The 9264-nt window shown below is 37.2% G+C and overlaps 1 protein-coding gene across 1 annotated transcript in view; it reads right to left on the bottom strand.

Moving 5' to 3' along the window:
* Positions 1–4284: 4284 nt before the first annotated feature.
* The window catches only part of LOC126251857 (pseudouridylate synthase TRUB1-like), a 112903-nt gene continuing 107923 nt past the window's right edge, over positions 4285–9264 (bottom strand). Inside the window, exon 7 of the transcript XR_007545795.1 lies at positions 4285–4373. The gene's annotated coding sequence lies outside the window, so the exon portion shown is untranslated. The remainder of the gene's footprint in view (positions 4374–9264) is intronic.

The raw sequence follows: 9264 nt of genomic DNA, 5'->3' as shown, positions 1-9264 counted from the left end.
TGACAGATATAGACAACCAACCTTTTACAGTCAAACACGCTTTATTAATGCACAATCACACTGAACACAGCAGAGTATTAGAAACAACAACAACAACAACAACAAGAGTCACACCGGTTCCAAAGCTCACTGATTCAGAAGATCGATAATTGCCATGTACTTCTATCTAAAATGTTCTTTTCATTCAGAAATACTTTATTAGGCACCATTTCTTTGAAAGTACGTGTCTGTTCAAGATCTCTTTATGTATAATGTACATACTAGAAACAAAAGTTAAAAATGAAGTAAAATAAGATAGTAAGCCTACTAAGTCAGCATATTCAAGTATCCATTGGCACCTCCAAACATTTCCAAGTTCAAATTTTCATTCCATGCAGTTTATATAGTATGTTTAATATAATGTTTATCTCATAAGAATCTCTCTATTCAAATTTGCAAAAGTGTTTTGTGGGTTATTGTCGTTCATGCTACATTCCCAAATCCAATTGTTGACCGGAGACTGTCCATTCTCAGTGGTAGTTGCCTCTGCAGTGTAAAAGGCAAGTAACCATGAGCAGTTTATATGCCTTGGTGCCTTGTCAACATTAGGAGAAAATATTTCGTCCTCAGACATACGACAGCTTGTGTGGACTTACAAAGCCAAAGAGTACCCAGCACACATCATGCCAGCTGCAGAATCCTGTCTGGTAAGTATCCTGATCATCCTGTCCTTTTTTAACATTGTCTTCTGTGTTCATGAAGTTCCTTAAAACATGCATCCATTCATCATTGATGCACTTATCACTTGACATGGCATTATGGCATTTTCACTCACACTTTTCTTGATTTTTGAACATTAATTTTCTGCATGTACATTACAATAATTACAATCAAAATAATACTTTCAACACAATAACATACACTGATGAACCAGAACATTATAACCACCTGCTTAATAGCTTGTTTCTCTGTCTTTAGAACAAAGTACATCACTGATTCTGTGTATCAGGGATCCAAAAGTCTGTCAGTATGTTTATAACGGGTGACTCATTTGTGTATAGCATGATTCTGGCTCTGAGACATGGACAATTATACTGATGAAAGATGACATTGCCATCTGGGAAGACATCAAGCATGAAGGAATGCATGTGGTTCACAGCTGTCGGCGTGTTTTTGATTACTACCACAGGTGCCACACAAGAGCAAGAGAATGTCTCCCATAGCATAATAATGTTCCCATCAGCCTGTGACCGTGGCATGCTGCTTGTTTTGAGGCGCCATCCATCTCGATGATGGCATTTGTGAATATGACCATCGACCTAGTGTAGCAAAAATGCCTTTCACCTAAAGAGCAGACATGTTTCCATTGAGTGACAGTAGAGTCCCAGTGGTCCACTGCAGTCATAACTGATGACGTTATTGGGTCAACATGTGAATAAGTAGGGTTGAAGCCCCATATTCAACAATGTATGTTGAATAGTGTGTTCTGAACCACCTGTGCTTGCACTAGCACAGATGCCACAGATCACCATTTGTCCTACTTCACAGAGCAGAGAAGCCTCTGAACCTCACGTTCTGTGAACATTCTTGGATGTCCAGTCATCTAGCATTTGGTGGTAGTTTCACTGCCTCTACCTCTTTCTTTAGACACTCAAGACAGTGGCACATGATTTTCAACCAGCTTCCCGATTTTCGAGATACTCATTCACAGCTTCTGTGCAATAATAATCTACCCTTTGTCAAAGTTGCTTTTCTCAATGGATTTCACCATTTGCAGCCCATATCTTCGCTAGTGTGATCCCCCATCCATGTCTGCTCCACCTGCATGCTTTTGTTACCACATCATGTGCCTGCAACACCACCAGTCGGCATCCAACATTGCAGTGGGCCGTAGTCATAATATTTTGGCTTATCAGTGTATCAGTTTACATTTAGGAACAGACACAAAAATATAATACTATAATTCTGCATTTCTATCTTACAGGCTAGAACAAGTTTTCCCATCCCAACGGTCATATCTGTGCACTATCTCAACATTCCATATCCCACAGCAAAATTAACAGACTCATTTGCATCCATTGTATTTAACTATGGAGCATATGCCTTTCTACAATGTTTGGTATAAGAAACTATATGCTACAGAGATTACAAAGAATGGGAAGAATTACCATTCACAAAGGAGAATAGAACCTATTCAACATGACGTTCTTTATATCATCAACCAAGGCTTACCTGATTGTCACTACTTCGCTCATGCAGGTTATCCAGCATTTCACTGCACCCATGTGGTGATTCAGTAGCACATTGTGTTATTATGTATTCTTGTGTGTTGCACCATAATGTGTGACAAATTTTTTCTTGCACCTTTCAAAAGCATAAGTCAGTACAGGGCAAGTTCTCATATGCAAATGTATTTTCCTTGTACAACTAATTATTTCTCTTTTATGTACTGATTCATCTAGGATAGTGTTTGAAACAGCACTGATTCATGTAACTGTTGACATGTTCAGTGTTCTCAGCAAGTGCAGCTAAGACAATCTAAGAAAACTACATATACTCACTTCATTTTATGACTTCCTGTCATAACATTGTATGAGATTCATATATATGGGGGTACTTGCATTTGTGCACACGTGGAGTTATGTAGAGTTTGGAGTACTCTGGTAACTGGTCTGGCATTTTGTGTTCCTTCAAGGCTAAGGTAAAATATTCTTTCTGCCCCTCCTAGCAGTCATATTTATTTTTCCTTTGACAGGTGAATATACCAATATACTTGGGTTAGCTAATCAGCTGCTTTTTAATATCATACAGTATAGCAGATTATTGCTGTAGGTGTAATATTTACCTCAGTAATAGCATAGTTGTTAACTTAGAATTAGTGTGCATATTGTATTTACCTAGATCTAGTTAGTTTGTAGGTTGTTGCATTGTACAGCCAGCCACTGCGGTCGAGCAGTTCTAGGCGCTTCAGTCCGGAACCACGCGGCTGCTGCGGTCGCAGGTTCGAATCCTGCCTTGGGCACAGATGTGTGTGATGTCCTTAGGTTAGTTAGGTTTAAGTAGTTCCAAGTCTACGGGGTTGATGACCTCAGATCTTAAGTCCCATAGTGCTTAGAGCCATTTGAACCATTTTTGCATTGTACATACCTATATTCATACATGTATACTTGTATATATCTTGTAGCTTAACATAGTAGTATCTCCTGTATCATGTTCTAAAAATATGCTAAACAATTTATGTGCATCAATCGATTGCCTCTCATAAAATATTTCTAACTCTCGCCATGTCATAACATAATAGTGTTCTTATGTATTACACATTCAATTTACAATTGCCATTTTAGCTGGGTGCACTGCAAATTGTTGACATATGCTGCGCTGCAATTGATTGTTTTGGATGACAAATGTGTGGTATAACTGTGCTCAATGAATATGTAATATGATTTGTCAACTGTACTTGGTATATGTGCAGCAGATAAAACAATATACATTCTTTTAACACAAAACAATTGAAATGAACAATAATAATATAGAACTGTTGTTTTACAGCTGAACACAACAGCAGTGCAAACATTTAGGAGACAACGGTACATTCTTTTTTAATATATTCTTCTTCAGGAAAACGTAGGAAATGAAGAAAACAACTGTTCTGAATAACTGAAGCGAACATGTAATACATTTGCTATTAACACATTCTTCTACAGAGAATCATGCAAAATTTAAAAAAAAAAAAAAACTGTTTTTTTTGGACCTAATAACTTGAGTTGGGCATGCAACAGATAAAAATACATTCGCTGTAAATACATTATTCAACAGGGAAGCATAAGAAATGAAAATGAAATAGAAATTTTGGTGTACAGCCTGATAACTAACGGGTGGGGGGATTGACTTTTGAAACCATACATATGGTGGTGCAGATTAGAGTCCCAGGTATCACATCTAGGAGCAATTCAATTCACCACAGTGGGCCCTCATTTGCAAGTAATGGGGGAAGGGGAGGAAAAACAAGTTTTAGAATTACGTGTGAGAATCTATACCATTAAAATAGTTTATTAAAAACAAAAATTAAACACCGATTGATCATAAGCATTGACAAATACATTAATTATGAATGAGCGGTAAGGTGCAGACAAATGGAAGGAAAAAAAAAGCATCTTTCATTTTTTTGTACATGATTTTGTTTCACACCCTCTTGTATGTAGAAGTTCTGTTAAGAAGTGCCGTTTGGAGGATGACGGGCTACAAGTGTTTTGTATCATACATGTTTTGAAATAAGAAAAAAATGTATACCAGTATTAAGTATTTTTATTCAAGTGAAGTGAAACCACATAATGAGTATTTTCGTAATTATGACACACACTGGTGTACTTGGAGTCTGCTGCCTGCATCTTCAACTGAAATGTAAGAAAAGTAGTCCTATAGCCTAAAAATTCATACAAGCGCAGAAAATTTCTAATAACGCAATTGTATTATCCCTTTTAATTGTTTTTCATATGTATATTATTTTATTGAAAATACACAGTGGAGTGGACAACACAAGTGCTTACTTTCAAATCTTTATCAAAATGACTTTGATCACAGTATTATTAAATCTTGTAGCAAAAAAGACATTTCTGACCATATTGCACAACCAACAGAAACAGATTATTCTACTTTTGTTTTTTAACCAATACATCACCATTTTCAAACATTTAAATATTATGATGGATAGATAAAAATAATTAAAATCACATACACAAAGAGTCCAAATGAAAAAAGAAATGCAGAAACAAAAAATGTGACCTAGTGAACAAAAAGTTAATACAATATTTTCAACAATCTTTGATCCATATGTAAGGGCTGAACACCTAGCACTTCGCACACAATTTTGCCACATTTGCTGACTCGGTAGAGCTGTTGCGTGTCCGAAACAGCTGTCTCTGTCGAGTCTGAATCTGCCTCGTCCAATATATCCTCAGAAATACACAACAAAATTTCACTGTCACTTTCTGGATGAAGTTAAATAATTATGCTCTCAATAGCTTCGTCCATCACTGCTTCTCTGTGCCAGTATTCATGCATAATAGTTTTCGCTTTATCACATGCCTTCTTCCAGTCATCTTTTGTAATGCTCCATATGGCAGGTGTAATCCTTTGTTGAAGTTGGGAAATGGTAACACTACTGACATTGTTTGATGAAACTGTGTTTCATTAAATTTCAGATAAGTTCAAAGGGATTCAGATAACAGATAGCACAATACTTCAACCTGGAATATTTGTTATTAGGTGCTGTTGCAACAATTTTATACAATTTTCCTGTTGATTTCATTGCAATAATCTTCTGATGTTGATCCTGAAATGTAGATGAGCTCTGCATCCTCAGTGAACCCCATTTCTCCTCAGACATAAACCACTACCACTCATTGTCCAGAACTTTCATTTTTCTGCACACCTGATACCTCACTATACTGTCAAAATTTATGGACAGTATAGTGTGTATGCACTCATGTTTCCTTCTCAGCCAGAAATTTTGTCTCATTTTACTTTTTTAAAACAAAACTCCACTGTAAAGAACAAAACTCCACTGTAAAGCTTTTGAAGAGAGGGTGTTTCTCTTTTAATTTCATAATGTCCCAAGAACCTTCTTCTCAGTATCCTGCTTCTTGGTTGACTAGGTTCTCTGTCATCTTGATTTTGATAAATTCAGTAATCACACTATCCCCAAATCTGGGGGTCTGAGCCAGTGCTGGGAATGCACTTGACAGGTATGGGCTTTGTACGGAACGCCTTGGCACGGCCACCACTGGGGAAAACAGCGGGAGTGGACACAGACGGAAGACAGAATGCCTAGAGATGAACAGCACCACCAGAAACGGCCGCAGGGGTTCCATGAGATGACACCGAATCACTGTGAAAGTGATATATGTCTTTTATTTAGTGCTTGCCCCCAGATAATGTAAGGCCATAGCGATATATAATTTTCAGGTATCTTCCCTAGTAGTGATGCACAATGGATCTTTATCCCCATACCTTCCTTCTGGACAGTGCTCATAATTTAAACTTATATAACTATTTGTATATTTACATTCATCTACCTTTTATCCCAGGCTTTGTGTGTTCTCATATTCACTGAACAAACTTCTTCATATCTTTGTGTGCACACAGTCATTTTATCTTTCCTGATATAGGTAAGCTAACAAATAGTATACTTGATTTGGAATGTTCGTTACCAGGAAAGGTTCTGAATATAGCATTTCCCATTATTTACCTTTTTAATTCTACTAGATTTTGTGTTTGTTTGTAACAATACCTAGTCTCCTATCTGGAAGGTACAAGTCTGACCTAAATTCTTGTTGTTCTTGGCCTTCCTTTTTGTGCTTGTTTACTCAGAATAATTGCGACTTGTGTTATTCTCTTTGAGTGGAGGTTCATGTTCCGGTATACACGGCAAACGTTTTGGTCACTCATCAAGTTCATTTTTCCCTAACATTAGATTTGTAGGTGTAAATCCTGTAGATGGGTGTGTAAATTATAAACTGTGTGTTGAAATGGAGCAATGTACTCCACCAATTTCGTTTGGTTGTTTGGTATATAAGTCCTAACAAAATGATTAAACTCTCTGAATATACATCCAACTGGACTTGCTTCAAGGTGAAATTGAGCTACTGAAATGGGTTTTACTTGTACTTTGAGAAATGTTTCCCACATATGATTTATAAAATATGATGCATTGCCTTTCATTTATATGTTAAAGGAAAATAGTCCTCTACTATCCTCCTAATAACTGCATTAGTTACAATGGTGCTCATAGCATGTATGCATACATACATATTTCGTAAAGACATTGTACACAGCAATCAAATATTTGACACCTCCCCTCCCTTGAGGTCAAGGTCAGATGTCAAGTGGTTTTGTTGTAGTAGTATGATGTAATTCATGCAGGTGAGACCAATTCGAGTGCCTGCCCTTCTATCTAGATCTGGATCCCGCTGGGTCAGGGTGCTGACGAGTCCTCTCCATTTGGCTCGGTCCTCCCAACACTTTTCTTTCTCCACTTGCTGCCAGATCACACCTCACCTCTCCACAGGTATTCTCACTCCCATTTTTCACCGTGTTCTTGGGCGCCATCTAGGTGTTTTTCCATGCATCTTTAGTTCTTCCATAATTTTGGGGAGTCTCTGCCCACGCATCCTCTTAACATCCCCGTACCATCTTAATCTCTTTTTTTAAATTTCTTCTCTCATACTTTGTTGTTTAAGGTCCTTTCTAATATCTACATTCCTTATTCTGTGCATTCTTGTTTTTCCCTTAACTGCTCTGAGAAATTTCATTTCCCCTGCTTGCAGTCTGCTCCAGTCCCTTTCTGTCATTGTCCACGTTTCTCCTCCATAGGTGATAATAGGGAAGTAATAACTTTTATACATCAGGAATTTTGCTTTTTCTGAAACTTCCTTATTCCAAATCAGGTGTTTTATTGTTTGGTAGAAATTGCCTCCCTTCTGTAACCTCCTATTAATTTTGTTGGTTATTCTTCCATCAACAGATATTTCATTCCCTAAATAAGTGAAACTGTCTACCACTTTTAGGGGTTCTCCACTCATAATAATATTTCCGTTGATCGCTTTGTCTTTTCCAAATACCAGTACTTCACTCTTATCTCAATTTATTTTTAATCCACACCTTTTCATTATTTCCTTCCACGCGTCAAGCTGTAACTATACATCTACCTCTTTATCACCCCATATTATCACATGATCTGCAAAAATCACCTTTTTGTCTTTTTCTTTTACTGTATCTTTAACTGCCCTATTCATTCCCTCCATCACAACATTAAAGAGTGCAGGAGATAGAATACTTCCTTGTCTTATTTCGAAGTACACGGAGTTCCCTAATGGTGTTTTAATTCTACAATTGTGTCCTCTGTACATTGTCTTTATTACATTAATGTATCCTTCTTCTATATATATCTTCTTCATTTCTTCCCAGAGTCTTTCCTGTTAACTGAGTCATATGACTTTTCTATGTCTATAAAAACCATTATCACCCTTTTGTTATAATCCCAACTTTTTTTCCATCAGTTGACGGATAGAAAATATCAGGTCGATCGTGCTTCTTCCTTTCCTAAACCCATGCTGTTCTTTACTCAGCTCCTTCTCTATCTTTTCACTTATTTGATTTAGTAAAATTCTTTCAAAAATCTTGGCTGTATGACTCATAAGGGTTATTCCTTTGTAGTTTTTACGAAGTCTTTTATTGCCTTTTTTAAGATAGGAACAATGTCTCATCTTCTCCAATCGTCAGGTATTGTACTATTTCTCCACACACTTGATAGTACTCTATACAGCCACTGCATTCCCACTGGACCTGCTGCTCTTATCATGTCCACTGATACATCATCAGGTCCTGGGGCTCCCCCCCACCCCCCCCCTCAATTCATCTTCATCACAGCTATTTCCATTCCTTCCCAAGTAATTTGTCCTAATTCTGCTTCCCAACTTCTATCGATTTCTCCATTATTTGTTGTTTCCTCATGTACCTGCTCCTCAGCATTTAAAAGTTTCTTAAAATATTTTCTCCAGAGATCTTTGATATTCCATGGATCTTCAGTCACAGTACCATCCTCTGTTTCCATCTTTACTGGTACTTCAGAAGTCTTCCTTTTATTTTTCATCATTTTATAGAACAATTTCTTATAGCTCTTCAAATCTTCAAGTCTTTTTGTAAACTCCTCCCATGCTGTTTCCACTATCTCTTTGCACTTCTTCTTTTCCTCTATGTATCTTTTATGGTCCTCGTCATTTTTAGTTCTCCACCACTTTCTCCATGCTCCATGTTTCTTCTAACTGCTTGGATTGTGGTATCATCCCACCAACTTGTCTGGCTTACTTTTTCCTTTCCACATGTTCTACCACATGTTTTTTGTGCTGCTTTAAGTGTCTTCGAATAAACTCCATTCTTTTTCTACACTGCAGAAATCTTCTTTTGGAAATTTTTGTGTGAATAATTCTGTATACTTCTCAGCACTTCCACTCTTCTTCAGTTTCCTATCCCGTATCCTCATCACTTTCTTGTGTTTTCTAGTTTTCACACACTGATTTACTTTCTATTGGCCCACCAGTAATCTATCGTCTCCATTTGCACTCACACTTGGAATTACCTTCACATTTTTTACTTTCTCTCCCCATTCCCTATCTACTAGAATATAATCAATTACACTCTTGGTTCTTCCATCCCAACTGTATATGGTGATAACATGACTTTCTCTCTTCATAAACCAGCTGTTTGCTATTTTCATTCCATTCCTCT

This window comes from Schistocerca nitens, chromosome 4 (genome assembly GCF_023898315.1).
Source record: "Schistocerca nitens isolate TAMUIC-IGC-003100 chromosome 4, iqSchNite1.1, whole genome shotgun sequence".
Classification (NCBI taxonomy): domain Eukaryota; kingdom Metazoa; phylum Arthropoda; class Insecta; order Orthoptera; family Acrididae; genus Schistocerca; species Schistocerca nitens.
The sequence above is the reverse complement of the archived record's forward strand: the minus strand, read 5'-3'. Positions and strand labels throughout refer to the sequence as shown.